The sequence below is a fragment of the Panulirus ornatus genome, chromosome 2, assembly GCF_036320965.1.
Source record: "Panulirus ornatus isolate Po-2019 chromosome 2, ASM3632096v1, whole genome shotgun sequence".
Lineage (NCBI taxonomy): Eukaryota > Metazoa > Arthropoda > Malacostraca > Decapoda > Palinuridae > Panulirus > Panulirus ornatus.
The window spans coordinates 32,025,891-32,044,692 of NC_092225.1; positions in this window are offsets into that span (position 1 = coordinate 32,025,891).

Genomic DNA, 18,802 nt, shown 5'->3' on the forward strand with positions numbered 1-18,802 from the left:
TGTGGACGTGTGTATATACATGTGTATGGGGGGGGGGGGCATTTCTTTCGTCTGTTTCCTTGCGCTACCTCGCAAACGCGGGAGACAGCGACAAAGTATAATAAAATATATATATATATATATATATATATATATATATATATATATATATATATATATATATATATATATATATATGTATAACTAAGGTGCTCAGAATTATGTTACTTTTCTAAATGTGTCATACAGCAACATCTCGTAGCAAGTACGACTTGCTCCTCTCCACAGAGTATTTTGCTCTATGTATCATACAGAGACTGTCCTGCTCTATGTATCATACAGAGATTGTCCTGCTCTATGTATCATACAGAGGTTGTTCTGCTCTATGTATCATACAGAGGTTGTCCTGCTCTATGTATCATACAGAGGTTGTCCTGCTCTATGTATCATACAGATGTTGTCCTGCTCTATGTATCATACAGAAGTTGTCCTGCTCTATGTATCATACAGAGGTTGTCCTGCTCTATGTATCATACAGAGGTTGTCCTGCTCTATGTATCATACAGAGGTTGTCCTGCTCTATGTATCATACAGAGGTTGTCCTGCTCTATGTATCATACAGAGGTTGTCCTGCTCTATGTATCATACAGAAGTTGTCCTGCTCTATGTATCATACAGAGGTTGTCCTGCTCTATGTATCATACAGAGATTGTCCTGCTCTATGTATCATACAGAGGTTGTCCTGCTCTATGTATCATACAGAGATTGTCCTGCTCTATGTATCATACATGAAACTTTGGATCTGTGGTCGTCCGTGTGTGTGTGTGGACGGGATCGTTACGACCTAATCACCAGTACAGCAGGTGACGTCAGTTTGGTGGAGTAAATATGTTACCCACGTCAACATGTTGCGCATGTTGTGACCCGCAGGGCAGAGCGTTCTGGTGTTTACATAGGCCTAGCCAGAGTGGGGTGTTGCTGGTGAAGGTAGAAGGGGAAACTTGGCAGTTTGTGGCCATTAGCTTGGTTGTGGCGGCGTTGACATATTGACATGTGAAGTATGACGGTAAGTGAGGCCGGAAGTGTGGAGGATGAGTGGAATGGGCGCGTAGGGGTAGTGTGAGGCGGCCAGGGATTTTGTGAGGTGGGGAGAGGTGAGTGATGAGGGGCGGTGAGGGTTGTGAGGTGGGGAGAGGTGAGTGATGAGGGGCGGTAAGTACATGGTAAAGGTACATGACACAAGACCTGATGGTATGTGGTGGGGGTATTGTGGCGTTGGTCAGTAATAATATCGTAAATTCTTAATGTATTACAGGTCGGGATGGTGAAGCAGGAGGCTCCTCCCCACACACCACTACATCTGCGACAACACACGACAGAAAACCTGAAGAAGATCACACTGTAGTCATATGTACATGACATACTGTGATGTTGTAGGTAAGTGTGACCAAGAATGTTACCTTACTCTGCTGCTGATCCAGGAAGACTCGAGGCACGAAGCTCAGGTGTGACGAGGGTCTTGCAAAATGTAATTATGACGTCATGGCATTGCTTCATCACTGGAGGTGGGCGTTGCTTTGTTTATCTAAGGCCATATACTCGTGTTGTGGTCTGTACATGTCTTGATATCCAACAGTAGCCTGTCGAACTTCCTCTGTTCGTTATCGATATTTTTTCATCAAAATCATATTGAATCTTTCGTCAGTCTTCCTTCCAATGGTTTCTGTTTCTGGTTTCGTGTCACTGGTATATTTTGAAACTGTCAGCGATTCCTGCCTCTGTGTGGTTGATATGAATCATGTAAAGTATGGGTCGCAGGACCGAGCCTTGTGGTACTTTACTCATATGATGGGTCGACTGGGGTGTTCAGGGGGTGGGGGGGGGCGGCTCTCAGGGACAGTAAGGGCTGTGTGGCTTGTTGAAGGGAGGGGAGGGGAGGGGAGGGGAGGGGAGGGGGGGTGAGGGATGATGGCAGGCGGTGTGTTGATGAGGGACAGCGACGGGTGAAGGTGGGGGACAGGAGGTATGGGGAGGTGCCGTGTGGGCTGGGGAGGAGACGATGAGGAGTGCTGAGGGATGGAGGGGTGATGAGGGAAGGGGGTTGTGGGGGAGGGTGACACGGATGAATGAAGGGTAGAGAGGCGTGAGGAAGAGGAGGGGAGGGGAGGGAAATGGGATCAAAAAAACCCCTAAGGGCTGGTGGGGGTGGGGGGGGGGGAGTAAGGTGCCTAGGGAGGTGGTCAGGGGGTATGAGGGGCGACTGGGGGGGGTGGGTGATGAGTCGTGATGAATGATGTTCATGAGAGGTGAGGGATGAGTCAAGTGGAAAACATTGGTCTTAAAGAGAAGAGAAACGACATGAAAAGTGAGGGGAGGGGGAGGGGGAGGGGGGGGGGGGCAGGGGGGATCATCACTGATGATGTAAACCTTCGTCCTGCTGCACCAACCTGAGGCAGTTCACTCCTCTCTCTCTCTCTCTCTCTCTCTCTCTCTCTCTCTCTCTCTCTCTCTCTCTCTCTCTCTCTCTCTCTCCGCCGCGACTAGTACTACGCCAGGGATCGCCCCCTAACTTCCCCCTATCCATTACCTCTTCCCTCAGAACCAAGCTTTTTTTCCAGCATTTGTTCCCGGGGTCTGAAAGGATTCTCTACAATGGCCATCACAAATCCATCTGAAGGAGTTATATAGAGAGTCGAAGTTTCTTGTGTCTGGCCAGAATACCGTCCAGGGAAAACCTGTTTGTTACTTACTATTGGTCCATTTGGCTGAGGGTCAACCTGCTGACTGACTGCCTGGCTCACTCCTGCTTCAGGCCATCGTGGAATATATCTTATGTTATGGTTGGCTGTGGTGAGGGAGGCTGCGCCACGCCCGCATGAGTGTAGTGGTGAGGGAGGCTGCTCCACGCCCGCATGAGGGTAGTGGTGAGGGAGGCTGCGCCACGCCCGCATGAGGGTAGTGGTGAGGGAGGCTGCTCCACGCCCGCATGAGGGTAGTGGTGAGGGAGGCTGCGCCACGCCCGCATGAGGGTAGTGGTGAGGGAGGCTGCGCCATGCCCGCATGAGGGTAGTGGTGAGGGATATATATATATATATATATATATATATATATATATATATATATATATATATATATATATATATATATATATCATAAAGCATTTGGTACTCTAACGATCAGGACACAAACAGAATGAACCACAGGACTTCAATACTAGGAGAACCATACAGTGGCCATCCATTGATCTCAACTAACACCACAGACAACTATATTTACAATTCCTTTACATTTATATTTACAATTAAGATTAAGATTTAAGAAAAACGGAAACTCTAAAATGATAAACTACAACCTCCTCTGTCGCTGATTGGATGAGGAAGACGTGATGCGATTCCCCTCACACATTCACTGATAAAGTAAGTCTCACATAAAATGTTAACATAGCCAATATAGTACCATAGAAAACCCATGATAACCTAATCTAGCCTAACTTAACCCAGCAACACCCACGTCACTTGCTGTGATAACAAGTGTGTAAAGATAACACACGCCCAAGACTTATCACTTGTTACTCATGCTATGCCACTATACACACTGTGGCACAGACACCAAGTTATGGCACCGAACACACAATGCCACAGACATACTGACCCCTGATCATCTCTCAAGAACTCTTCCCTTCATCAACATTTGGATGACTGATGGATATATGGTAATTTAAGGTCATATTTTTTCGTGTGTGACCTTGGTGAGGAATGTATGATGACCTGTGTTTAATGGTGATGGTTTGGCTATTGATTATCTGTTCAATAAGTCGTCACTAAATTATCTGTGAGAGTGATAACCAGTCTGGCTGTGACCTACCTGGCACATTGAACCCATCTGCCGCCACACGTATCTGGAGGGTTCACCACGGATGCGTAGTGAGCCAGCTCTTCATTGGTTGTTAAGTGTCACTACTTAGACCCAGGTTGCTGTCATGTCTTCGTGCCCCGCCCATTCAGGGATTTTCCGCCCACAACATACGTCATCTCTTCCTCATACATAACTCATGACGACACGTGTGACTCACGACTCATGTTTCGTACCTTAATATTATGCTGTGAGTGAGTGAGCGATACGTGCTAGCCTTGGTTGACGTTGTATCATGCTGCAGTAAGTGCGGCAACTCAATAGTTTCCTCGTATATGTTTATGTTCTATTGTATATTGACATCGGTGTCCATATTACAACATCATCATCACTGGTCCGTTCCATCCCCTGTACATCATCACTGGTCCGTTCCATCCCCTGTACATCATCACTGGTCCGTTCCATCCCCTGTACAGCATCACTGGTCTGTTCCATCCCCTGTACAACATCACTGGTCTGTTCCATCCCTTGTACAACATCACTGGTCCGTTCCATCCCCTGTACATCATCACTGGTCCGTTCCATCCCCTGTACAGCATCACTGGTCCGTTCCATCCCCTGTACATCATCACTGGTCCGTTCCATCCCCTGTACAACATCGCACACTTCCCTCTTGACCAGACTTCCCTTCCTTCCTCCTTCAAAATTAACGACATTCATTAAATTAACGTAAAATCAGAGGTAATTAACAGTGATTAAAAAAGAAGGTCATCCATAGTCACCGACTTTTTATGCAAATCGAGAACCCCTTCTTATGCAAACGATCAAGCGGAAACACGATTTACTTGCTTAATCTTATGCTCGTTTGCCTCTTGACTGAACAGGGAAATTTCCCCGGACGTTAAGATGCTGACTGGCCCACCAGCCTCGGCCCTGCACCCACGGAACTCCAGGAATATTTGCTTTCTTTTTTACACAAGAAGGTTGGCCTGCCAGCCAGGAGTGTGTGCATAAAAACACAGGAAACTGAAACACGATAAGTTCCCAAGTGCACTTTCGTGTAACGATCACATCATCACACCACCAACAAGTAACGCTTGTTTACCAATGGCGTCTTAGCTACGTCTCTGGGAGCGATGAAGAATGTGTGGAAAGAGAGCGTTATCTCGAAAAGCAAAAATGGCTGTGTTTGAAAGAATAGTGGTTCCAACAATGTTATATGGTTGCGAGGCGTGGGCCATAGATAGGGTTGTGTGGAGGGGGGTGGATGTGTTGGAAATGAGATGTTTGAGGACAATATGTGGTGTGAGGTGGTTTGATCGAGTAAGTAATGAAAGGGTAAGAGAGATGTGTGGAAATATAAAGAGTGTGGTTGAGAGAGCAGAAGAGGGTGTGTTGAAATGGTTTGGTCACATGGAGACAATGAGTGAGGAAAGGTTGACAAAGAGGATATATGTGTTAGAGGTAGAGGGAACAAGAAGAGCGTGGAAACGAAATCGGAGGTGAAAGGATGAAGTGAAAAAGATTTCGGGCGATAGGGGCCTCAAAATGCAGGAGGGTGAAAGGCGTGCAGGGAATAGAGTGAATTGGAATGATGTGATATACGGGGGTCGACGTGCTGTCAGTGGACTGAACCAGGACATGTGAAGCGTCTATGATAAACGATGGAAAGGTCTGTGGAGCCTGGATATGGGTAGGGAGCTGTGGCTTCGGTGCATTACACATGACAGCTGGAAAATGAGTGTGAATGGAATTGGCCTTTCTTCGTCTGTCTCCTGGCGCTACCTCGCTGATGCGGGAGGCGGCGATGAAGAGAATGTACGTCATCTTTTTTTCTTTTTCTTTATGCATTTATGCTGTGTTCTGTGGGGCGGGGTGACGTCGGATACGTCTTGAAGGCGAGCAAGTATATATATATATATATATATATATATATATATATATATATATATATATATATATATATATATATATATATATAAGTGTGGGTGCGTATATGTATATAGATATGTGTATATGAGTGGATGTATCTTTCTTCGTCTGTGTTGTGTAGCTCCCTCGCTAAAGCAGGAAACGGCGATTAAGTACTTCCTCATACTACCAGCAGTGCCTCATTCTACCTGACTTCTCTTCCGTAACTCCTTTTCCAAATACCACTTCTCATTCCCTTTCTTTTCCACCCAAGCGTCACCCTTCCCATTTTCCATACACCGCAGCCCGTACCCTCCCTCCCTCCTTTCCTCCCTCCCTTCCCCTTTTGGACAAAAATAAAATCAAAGCGCTTGGAAACGCTTCATAACAACCCTCCGTACAGCTACACCTGCGATAAAACGAAAACGATATTCACAAGGCTTCCGTCTCCCCCGTAGTAAAGAAAATGGGAAGATCCGATCCTGCCTTCCCCCCCGTACCAGACACGACCCAGGTATTGGTACTAAATTAAGACGAATTATTAAATATACACACTCGAGGCTGGCCTGGCTCCCCCGCCCAAGTAATTTTCCTAAAACGTGGCTACAAAGACCGACCTTAATGGTAATGATTCTTGAATTCCATTCCCCAAGCCGGCCCCTTTAGCCCGCTTGTTTTCGACCAGCCATGTGTGCTGGGGGGCCGTAAGGCCAGCGCTCCTCGCCCCCCCACCCCCCTACCCCCCCTCAATGCTTGTGTGAAAATGTCTCATTATAATCCACTCGCCCCAGTGATCACCAACCCCCCGCTCTCTCTCTCTCTCTCTCTCTCTCTCTCTCTCTCTCTCTCTCTCTCTCTCTCTGGCATGTCCAACCCATGTACAATACATCAACCATCCAGCTTCCTTCAGTCCATTATATCCCTCCCACCTACACCACCTACCGCCTCCTTGATATACATGGGACACCCCAGTATGTCCCTCCCACCTACTGTGTACTGGGACACACCAGTACGTTCCTCAGTGTACTGTCATGTGGAGGCAGACGCCTGGTGTGTGTGTGTGATTACCGAACGTCGGAAGACACACAACTGCTGCCATGGTTGTGTGTCACCTTCACGTGTTGTGTATAGTGACACATCATGATCACCCGGGCGGGGCTACGTGAAGACCTTCACGTGTTGTGTATAGTGACACATCATGATCACCCGGGCGGGGCTACGTGAAGACCTTCACGTGTTGTGTATAGTGACACATCATGATCACCCGGGCGGGGCTACGTGAAGACCAATATAACGTTAACTGGTGCACATCACGTGACCAGAGAGGAGTGTCCCACTCCTTCATACGGTCGTGTGTAGAACACGTCGTTCAGAGCTGGGGGCGTCATGTTGGGGACGACGCGTCGTGGTGGGGACGACGTGTCGTGGGCTGCACACACACAGTGGGAGTAACCTGACGATGTGGCCGCTTCAACACCCTGGCCTCTCGCCCCTCACCTCCCGCCCTCCTCTCTCCAACCTTGACTCCTTCACCGTAGGCGTCCGTCTCTCTCTCTCTCTCTCTCTCTCTCTCTCTCTCTCTCTCTCTCTCTCTCTCTCTCTCTCTCTCTCTCTCTCAGGTCATCCTCCTTCGTTACCGGAGGTCATGATTAATTGCTAGAGTTGCTATCAGATGAGTGTCGTCCATGAGGAGTTCTCTGGGTTTGAGTTACATAATGAGTTACTACAGTTGGACGTGAGTTGCCAGACACCGCTGATGTGTTCTCGAGGAGGAGTACCTCCATGTGTTGCCCGAGTTACGACGAGAAATAATGTGTCAGGTTTTACCCAAATGTATTTGTTATTGAGTTAATGTTTCCATAAACGTCCTCCACAGTCACTTACTTCAGCTTTAGTGATAAGTTACTTTTTTGTTACTAGGAATAATAATAACTTCCGAAGTTGTCTTGACAACAACTGTTGTGTTCACTTGTCTGTGCGGCTGGGGCTCAGGTCACAACCATTCCCCATAAGTAATTATGATCCAGATCCCGATTATGAATATGATCCCGATTGTAAATAGGATCCGATTATCTTCCTGAATTACATTGACTTCCTTCTTTACTCCCATTTATTTGTTTGTTGATATCTTTCTTTCCAAAAAACATCATGATGGATCGAGTACTACAAATCTTTTTTAACCACCTGTTATTGTACGTGAAGAGTACTTGTGCGGTGCAACCAGTTGCGGCTTGACAGACTATCTCTACCAAGGGTACAAAGAGAGCCATCTGTGCTGCAGAGAGAGCCATATGTAGCACAGAGAAAGCTATCTGTACCACAAAGTCAGAGAAGGCCAGCTCTAGCACAATCATATTGAGCCATGTGCACCACAGACATAGACTAGGCCATCTGTACAGAGAGAGCCAGCTGCACCAAAGATCCAGGTGTTACAGGAACGAATATTAAAGAAGCAGACACAGTAGTCTCCTGCCAGTTGTACCAGCAAATATGGGGCAACAGATCAAGCCACATAAGGGTACAATCATCACCCACTCACTCCCCAATGATTGGTAATGATCGTGTATTATGTAAAGAGATGCCTCGTGCAGGAGGGTCTGCCTGGTGAGGGAGGCACTCCATTATTTGTGATGTTTACTTCTGGTTGACGCGTTCATTTGTGTTGGCAGGAGACGTCAGTACACCCAGATGCCATTCATCACCTGCTTCCTCATTTTGTCTCGCTCTCCTGCCCTCTCACTCCTCCCTGACACTCCATCTGCATCCTACATGGTACTCGCCCTCTTCTCTCTCTTTCCGTTTCTCTTCATTCATTCTTCTCCTTAATTCTACTTTCCCTCACTATACTTCATGTTAATGCCTTCTTCAGGTTATCTCCCTCATCTTCCTCTCCATCCTTGGCCCTCTCCTTCCCTCCCATCCCACTGATTTTCTTTTCCTTCTCGTCCCCCTCTCCAGCCGTGCCCCTTGTTCGCCCTCCCAGGCCGCTCAGCTAGTTAATCATCATAATTAATCAACCATCGGAGCCTCATTATCCAGTCCTCTGGGCCAGCGGCCGATCACAGCCTAATCACTAATGGCTAATCACTGTACCAGTGACCCTGCCTGATGCTATGCAAACGCACCACCACAGACACGTCCTCCTGCTGGAGATTGGTGGCAGGTCTGGCACTCTGATGCCCGTCCCTCTGATTGGAAGAAGGATTAGACCAATCGCTGTGTGTGGAGAGAGAGGGAGAGGCTGGAGCGACTGCCTTGGTAATACCTGGGTTAGGCAGTATCACTACAGGCTGTTCTTCTTGCTTCGTCAACCCATCTATAACGTCTACATGATCTAGACAATATCTATAATGTGTACATGATATAGAAAATAGTATAGATGAAATATATCTTGGCGTAAAGAACGTCTTCTGTGAATTATTGATGGATGATTTGTGCAGTGAGTCTGTTTGTGTATCATCCTTCTCATGTGAGAGAAAGATTCTTCATCAAGTTCTGTAAGACATGTGTCAGTATTGGAGGAAGTCACAGACGAACTCTACCCCTGACGGTCATCATCATCATCATCATCATGGTCATCAGTTGTCTTACATCGTCTGTGAGGCAGCAGAACACTGCGAACATCACACCCTGTACGTTGCTAGTGCTGGTGAGCCATTATGCCTCCACAAGATCAGGGTTACTGAACTACATTATGGTGAAGGTTATCGGCCGTAGATGCTGCTTGACGGGGTTAGTCTTGCCCAGAGGATAATACTCATGATGACAGCACACGTCATGAGGGAGAGGACCACCCTGGGTATGGCAGAGTTACACCCACTAGATATCAAGTGTTGAGCACGTCGCTACTACACCATACACTGAGGGAGGACGTTACCCCCTGGATGCTACATACGAAAACCTCTTCCTGAGGCTATGGTTACACCTCGATCCTGTACACGAAGGTTGATCTTAACAGGACAGTGAACAGTTGCACTCAGACATCACACATAGACCTGGAGTGTTGTGGGAATGCTGACCACTGACCCCATCTGACCCCCCCAGTGATTCCTTCGTGGCTTCCTTCCACTTGTTGAGGTACATTGTACGTAAAGGGCACTACGTCACGCCCCCTAGCCAATCACAGTGCGGGAGCAGGCAGGCTCAGCCTATCATATTCGGCCGTCCAAGGAGACAAATCCTGGCCACGCCTACATCGAACTGGTGGGCGGGTGGGCGATGGCTCTGTCCTGCCGACCAACACGCCCCTGCTCTCCTCTGACGTAGACGGGTTCCCGGAGAACGGAAGTCCTTCAGTAACAGTGTACCAGCTGCCGTGGGACTGAGTCCTTCAACAGTTGCTGGTGCCATCTGAGTTCCTGACCGTCGGTAGAACCACCTGTCGATGCCAGCACCAGCTTGTGAGAGATCCCGAGACAGTGGAATGGATGCTGCTTGTGGGTGTCATGTTATCATATATATATATATATATATATATATATATATATATATATATATATATATATATATATACAAATTAGGTCAGCCTCTTTATCACCAGTGCGTTTCAATCGTAAGAGCTGATACATGAGGACATAACCCATCTGGTAATCCTGACAAGTGAGGCTTGGCTGGGCTGCTGCTGCTCCCGGTGATGAGTAGCGTCAAGTGGCGAGGTCAGTCGTGGCCTGGGGTGACCTGCGCCTCCCTCAGCCACCAGGTCGTCAGAGGCTTCGTAGGTCATTCCACTTGGAGAACTGGAGGAGGGTTGTGAGGGGTGTCTGGCTAGCTTGGGTGTAGGATGGAGGACTTGGGTGTAGGGTGGAGGACTTGGGTGTAGGGTGGAGGACTTGGGTGTAGGGTGGAGGACTTGGGTGTAGGGTGGAGGACTTGGGTGTAGTTGAGTCACCGGTCGTGACTGGTGCTGGGAACACAGTAACCTTCGTCATGTGAGCTGGCCACTGTCAGTGTGGTTGTCACTGCGCCTCAGTCACGTCGAATCTTAGCGTTACACAACCCGCCTTTCACTAACGCAATGCCATTAACAACTCATTTACATATGGCCGGCAGTTATAGATTATGTGATATGTTTCAGAGGTGACTGGAGGAATGTTCCCATGAATGATATACTCATGTGCGAGTCTCAACGTACCATCTACTGTGAATTTTTGATGGTCACATTACAGAGGTGTGTCTGGTGAGGTGTTCCTGTCTGGCAGCTGCTCACCATAGTTTGTGTACAGACCAACACTCGAGCGAGGGTTGACCGTTATGATATCTCCTTCCTCAGACATACAGACAGCTAGCTATGCTGGGGAATCGTCTCCTACCCCTCGTCTCCCCTCCCACAACAACCTCCCTCGCCTCTCTCCTATTACAACTTCCCTCGTCTCCCCTCCTACTATAACTTCCCTCGTCTCCCCTCCTACTATAACCTCCCTCGTCTCCCCTCCTACTATAACTTCCCTCGTCTCCCCTCCTACTATAACCTCCCTCGTCTCCCCCCCTACTATAACCTCCCTCGTCTCCCCTCCTACTATAACTTCCCTCGTCTCCCCTCCTACTATAACCTCCCTCGTCTCCCCTCCTACTATAACCTCCCTCGTCTCCCCCCCTACTATAACCTCCCTCGTCTCCCCTCCTACTATAACCTCCCTCGTCTCCCCTCCTACTATAACCTCCCTTGTCTCCCTCCTACTATAACCTCCCTCGTCTCCCCTCCTACTATAACCTCCCTCGTCTCCCCTCCTACTATAACCTCCCTCGTCTCCCCTCCTACTATAACCTCCCTCGTCTCCCCTCCTACTACAACCTCCCTCGTCTCCCCTCCTACTATAACCTCCCTCGTCTCCCCTCCTACTATAACCTCCCTCGTCTCCCCTCCTACTATAACCTCCCTCGTCTCCCCTCCTACTATAACCTCCCTTGTCTCCCTCCTACTATAACCTCCCTCGTCTCCCCTCCTACTATAACCTCCCTTGTCTCCCTCCTACTATAACCTCCCTCGTCTCCCCTCCTACTATAACCTCCCTCGTCTCCCCTCCTACTATAACCTCCCTCGTCTCCCCTCCTACTATAACCTCTCCGCTTGTAGGCGTCGGGTCCACAACACTTGCGAGGCCACAATTAATTTCTACATTGTTTTTATTTTACTCATTTTCTTTTCACCCGAGATGATATATATATATATATATATATATATATATATATATATATATATATATATATATATATATATATATATATAGAGAGAGAGAGAGAGAGAGAGAGAGAGAGAGAGAGGTAGCGAGAGGCCAGCATGCTGGCTGCTGGCCAGGTTGTATGCTATAATATGCAGGAACTGGATACTGGAAGCCAATAATAAAGTGATTGCCTCCCGTGTGTTGTATATGGAACAGTGATATTGATATTTTCCTCCACCTGACCCGAGCCTTCCCTTAGTGTTTCACTCGCCTTCGTTACTGGCCAGCACCTCATGCCACACACTTCCCCGGATGCTGACCCATTACATGTAGTGGGGAAATTGTTTTGATATGCCTGGGTGAGTTTGAAATGGTGCAAAAAAAGTTTGGGTGGTTGATAATTGTGTGGGGGGAGTGAGGGAAGGGTAGTGAGGGAAGGGGAGTGAGGGAAGGGGAGTGAGGGAAGGTTCCGAACGATGTGCTGTGATTGTGGGCAGTGTTGTGGTATGTCCCTTTAGTCCTCACACCAGCTGTTGCCTCCCTCCCCCACCACCACCACCACCACGCGGCTGCCTCTCTCCCTCCCTCCCTCCCTCCAGCCCCTCAGCACACAAAGCTGGTACAATTAATCCCCTACATTCACTTGCTCTGGTTTGGGGTCACTCAACTTTCCTTGCCTCTCGTCCTCATCACTCACTCACTCACTCGCCTCATTGTGTCTCACTCTGTCTTTTCTTCCTCCTTCCTCATCGCACGAGGCACTCACTCTCCCCCTCACAACATCTCTGTTCCTGTCTTCTTCCTGCCTCGCTCTCCACGTGGCCTGCTGCCTCTCACTCCTCCACCCAGACACAATTTCTCCTCCTCATACATAACACATGACCACACGTAACGCACACCACTCGTTCTTCGTAACAATATTTTCCTGCGGTGAGCACTACGCGCGAGCACCACATTTTGGGAAAACCTCGTCGTCATCTCTCACTCTCTCTACAAGAGCCAGTTCCCTCCCTCCACTCTCTTTCCTGAGGTCAATCACTCTCCCCACACTACCCTCGGCGCCTCACTCTCGCCCCACTTGTTACTTCAGCTTCTCCCCTGTTCTCCTCTCCCTCTGCTTCCCTCACTGTCTGAATCATTCACATCGGATGACTTATTCACTTTACGTCGACCTGGAATACCATTTATCATAATGCTTCCACAACTGGCTTCTTCTTCTTCAGTGATTTCAAGTAATGTTACTTTAATTTTTCTATCATTGGTGCAGTCTCTCTTGTTTTATATATGTCTCAATTCATTAGTATTTGATTTTGATATAACATGGTCCCTGGATATATATATATATATATATATATATATATATATATATATATATATATATATATATATATATATATATATATTTTTTTTTTTTATTTTGCTTTGTCGGTGTCTCCCGCGTTAGCGAGGTAGCGCAAGGAAACAGAAGAAAGAATGGCCCAACCCACCCACATACACATGTATATACATACATGTCCACACACGCAAATATACATACCTATACATCTTAATGTACACATATATATACACACACACACACATATACATATATACACATGTACATGATTCTTACTGTTTGCCTTTATTTATTCCCATCGCCACCTCGCCACACATGGAATACCATCCCCCTCCCCCCTCATGTGTGCGAGGTAGCGCTAGGAAAAGACAACAAAGGCCCCATTCGTTCACACTCAGTCTCTAGTTGTCATGTAATAATGCACTGAAACCACAGCTCCCTTTCCACATCCAGGCCCCACACAACTTTCCATGGTTTACCCCAGACGCTTCACATGCCCTGGTTCAATCCATTGACAGCACGTCGATATATATATATATATATATATATATATATATATATATATATATATATATATATATATATATATATATATATATATATATACACACACATTATGTATATCATGTTATCCTTGCTGCGCTTCGCGTCACGTTGTGTAGCATTATATTACATCATTCATGAGGCATGGTAACACGGGTAACATGAGGCATGGTAACACGGGTAACGAGGCATGGTAACACGGGTAACATGAGGCATGGTAACACGGGTAACATGAGGCATGGTAACACGGGTAACATGTGGCATGGTAACACGGGTAACATGAGGCATGGTAATACGGGTAACATGAGGCATGGTAACACGGGTAACATGAGGCATGGTAACACGGGTAACATGTGGCATGGTAACACGGGTAACATGAGGCATGGTAATACGGGTAACATGAGGCATGGTAACACGGGTAACATGTGGCATGGTAACACGGGTAACATGAGTCATGGTAATACGGGTAACATGAGGCATGGTAACACGGGTAACATGAGGCATGGTAACACGGGTAACATGAGTCATGGTAACACGGGTAACATGAGGCATGGTAATACGGGTAACATGAGGCATGGTAACACGGGTAACAACACTTCACCTTGACCTCGGGTCAGCACAGACGCCCCCCTCCCCTCCCTCACTTTACTACTGAATATGAGGTACTTTTCAGCCTTTGAACTTCCAGTCACTTTCTCCTTTACTCACTCACTCTCATAGTCACTTTCATCTGTTGTCTGTCTATTATTTGGTCACTTTCCCCGCTTGGTCACTCTCACACGTGGCCCGCCTCCAGTGCAGCTGTCATTTTCATCTTTGGTCATTTTCATTATATTCACGTTCTCCTGTGGTCTGCTCCCCCGCAGCTATTCTGCCGAGTTCATTCTCCCCTGTGGTAACTCCCCGGTGCCACTCATCCTTGTGGTAACTCCCCGGTGCCACTCATCCTTGTGGTAACTCCCCGGTGCCACTCATCCTTGTGGTAACTCCCCGGTGCCACTCATCCTTGTGGTAACTCCCCGGTGCCACTCATCCTTGTAGTAACTCCCCGGTGCCACTCATCCTTGTGGTAACTCCCCGGTGCCACTCATCCTTGTAGTAACTCCCCGGTGCCACTCATCCTTGTGGTAACTCCCCGGTGCCACTCATCCTTGTGGTAACTCCCCGGTGCCACTCATCCTTGTAGTAACTCCCCGGTGCCACTCATCCTTGTGGTAACTCTTCCTTAAGATTAGTTTCGCTTGTACACACACACACACACACCCTTGGGTCACTCCACCATATCATACTCTCCCGCTATCTCTCGCTCTCCCTTGTGGACACGCTCCCTTGTGATCACTCTCCTCTGTGGACACATTCCTCTTTGACTGGAGTTTGCACTGGTCACTTTCAAGTGGTCAAATTCCCTTTTAATCACTTTCCTCTGCACTCAATCTGTCATGTGATCATTTTCATCATCGATTTGATTAATTTCCCATGTTCATCTTCCTCTATGGTTACATTGCCCTCTGGGTAATTCTCACCCGGTCACTTTCTCCTAAGCTCACCTTCCCCTGTGGGAGAGTGAGAGGTGTCTTTGCTGTAGTCACCTTCTCTAGGAGCCAGTGTGCCCCCGTGGTCCTCATGTGGCCAGTGTGTCCCCGTGGTCCTCATGTGGCCAGTGTGCCCCCGTGGTCCTCATGTGGCCAGTGTACCCCCGTGGTCCTCATGTGGCCAGTGTACCCCCGTGGTCCTCATGTGGCCAGTGCGCCCCCGTGGTCCTCATGTGGCCAGTGTACCCCCGTGGTCCTCATGTGGCCAGTGTGCGCCCCCGTGGTCCTCATGTGGCCAGTATGCCCCCGTGGTCCTCATGTGGCCAGTGTGCGCCCCCGTGGTCCTCATGTGGCCAGTGTGCCCCCGTGTGTCCTCATGTGGCCAGTGTTCCCCCGTGGTCGTCATGTGGCCAGTGTGCCCCCGTGGTCCTCATGTGGCCAGTGTACCCCCGTGGTCCTTATGTGGCCAGTGTGCGCCCCCGTGTGTCCTCATGTGGCCAGTGTGCCCCCGTGTGTCGTCATGTGGCCAGCGTGTGCCCCCGTGTGTCCTCATGTGGCCAGTGTGCGCCCCTGGTGGACAAGTGTAGGAGGTGAGGGTTCAGACAGACGCAGGTTACACCTTGCCGTATACAGTCATTTATTAATGCGTTAACTTTACAAGTATCAACGAACCAGAGCGCAGGTATAATGATGTCCTGCTGGCTGGCCTGTACACTGTCATGCTGCCACACTCTCGGGTAAACATAAGTTGTATTTATACTCCTATCTCAAGCTCACTATATTTTCATCTACTAATGGTATATATATATATATATATATATATATATATATATATATATATATATATATATATATATATATACTGTATATATATGTATATAACTTGTTAAAGGCCAGATTATATTTAGCATTAATAACAATTGTTTGTTCAATAGTTTCATCATGTTTTGTGGTAGAGTGTAAATCATCTCTCTTAAGGTTATCATATTCTCCAACCTCCACCACAATGAACACATCAAACTGACCTGAAGACTCACTATCGTAGGTTCCTCCTGCAGCCGGGGAACCTTACCTCACCTTCTGCCACACACACACACACACCCTGGTCAACACGACACACAACAACAACAACACTTGCAAGATAACTACTTGACACAGTTGGTAACAGCTTCACCACAGATGGTAACGGCTCCACCACAGATGGTAACAGCTTCACCAAAGATGGTAACGTCTCCACCACAGATGGTAACAGCTTCACCACAGATGGTAACGGCTCCACCACAGATGGTAACAGCTTCACCACAGATGGTAACGGCTCCACCACAGATGGTAACAGCTTCACCACAGATGGTAACGGCTCCACCACAGATGGTAACGGCTCCACCACAGATGGTAACAGCTCCACCACAGATGGTAACGGCTCCACCACAGATGGTTACAGCTCCACCACAGATGGTAACAGCTCCACCACAGATGGTTACAGCTCCACCACAGATGGTAACAGCTCCACCACAGATGGTTACAGCTCCACCACAGATGGTAACAGCTCCACCACTAGTACAGTTGAACAATACTTGTGTGACTCAGTGTTCCGTGTGTACAACGGTGATGAGCGAGTACATCATGAGACCATCAGTGTGAATCTTCATCATAGGAAGACCATGATCAGTGACCACATTATAAACAACAAGTGTATATATAACTCAGGATGCACAACCCACTCACCAGGGCTCATGTGACCTCCACGTCCTGGAAGCCTCAACCTTCTCGCTCATATGTTGTTCTCCAGCAACATCCAGGCAACCAAACCAGACACGATATGACCAACAGTCACCTTAATCATGACAGTGTGCATGACACAAGGAAGGTGATGACAGTGTGCATGACACAAGGAAGGTGATGACAGTCTGCGCATGACACAAGGAAGGTGATGACAGTCTGTGCATGACACAAGGATCTCATGATATTTCTTGTCGTCATGATGAGTGAATCTTCACCTCCACAAAACATGCAGGTGAAGTCATGCATGACTCTCGGCCTTTACAGCCAGTCAGCAGCTCCCATTAAAGAGATAAACAAACATGGCGGGACGAGCCTCGTAGCCAATAGGAAGACTCCGTTCCCCCGGGCTGGCTACCTCCCCGTCCGCCCCACAGAGCAAGACCCTCCCTTCACTGTGCTCATGAACCAACCCCAGTGCTCACGACGCCCCCACGCGCCATGCACGACCAGCTGAAGACACAGTGATGTTCCCCAACCATGGCAGCACAACCAGTTGTGGTCATGCGATGTCAACATTTACAATGAAATGAATTTAGGAAAATTGATTTTCAGTGTTTTGAACAGATTTAAACAACCAAAGCCAAACCTTACCAAACACCCAGGAATGTTATTAATGCCAGATATCATTTGGTCTTGAACAAGAATTATGTGAAAGAGAACATACTGCCCATATATATATATATATATATATATATATATATATATATATATATATATATATATATATATATATATATATATATATATATATTCATTTATACATATAAAATTTAACACATATATAGGTTCATAAAATTTCGTATTACATAAATGTACAACACTATACATGACGGTTCCCTCGTCAGCAGTGAGGGTGGTTGCCAACATCAAAATTTTTACATAACATTAAAAGGATCTGTTCCTTATGTTCTTCACAAGCTGTTCATCACTTGATAATGTTCTTCTCAGTGGAACTTCATTCCCAGTAACGAGCTTAGTTCATCGAGAAATTTGCAGTTAACATAAAAACCGTTTCATTATCATCCATATTAGAAAACACGTAACATCATTACGTTAGTGGAAGTGTTGGGCCACCAACGTAAGGTTACTACACCAGTGGCGTCCACAGCCTAGCTCAACTGATCAGCTGTCGCACGTCACTCTGGCCTCACACTCACTGCCAGACCAGCAGATGTCACTGTCATAGAGCTAATGTTCCTGTTTGCCAGTCACTGTTCACGTCGTGAGGCAGTCAACCTCACCTGCTGGAGGTTACCAACAGTGTATGACCAGAGACGGATCGTCTCAGTGTTCGTCATCAGAGGTGGTTTTATGTGGACACTAACACTGTCTGTATATAACCTCACGTCACCAGACACACTATCATACTGTATTTCAAACATTTAACAAACTTTTCCAAACTTTGTTTATCACTTGCTTGTCTTCTTCCATCCTTTTCTCAAGCCTACACTGAATTTATTTTCTTTTTCTCTCACGTTCTATTTGCCAGTTTGTTGACTTTTCCAAATTTGATATAATCAATTATGTAAAGTTTCACACACACTTTGTGTCAGTAGCAGCCATATAGAAAATGTCCATCATTAGATACTTCTTTCATACGTTTCATTCAGTGGATAATACTCGTTTTCCTCTTGTTCATTCACCACGTAGACGTCTTTTAAACTTTCTCGGTCGGCAGGAACGTTTCTTTCACACTTCTTGCCTCA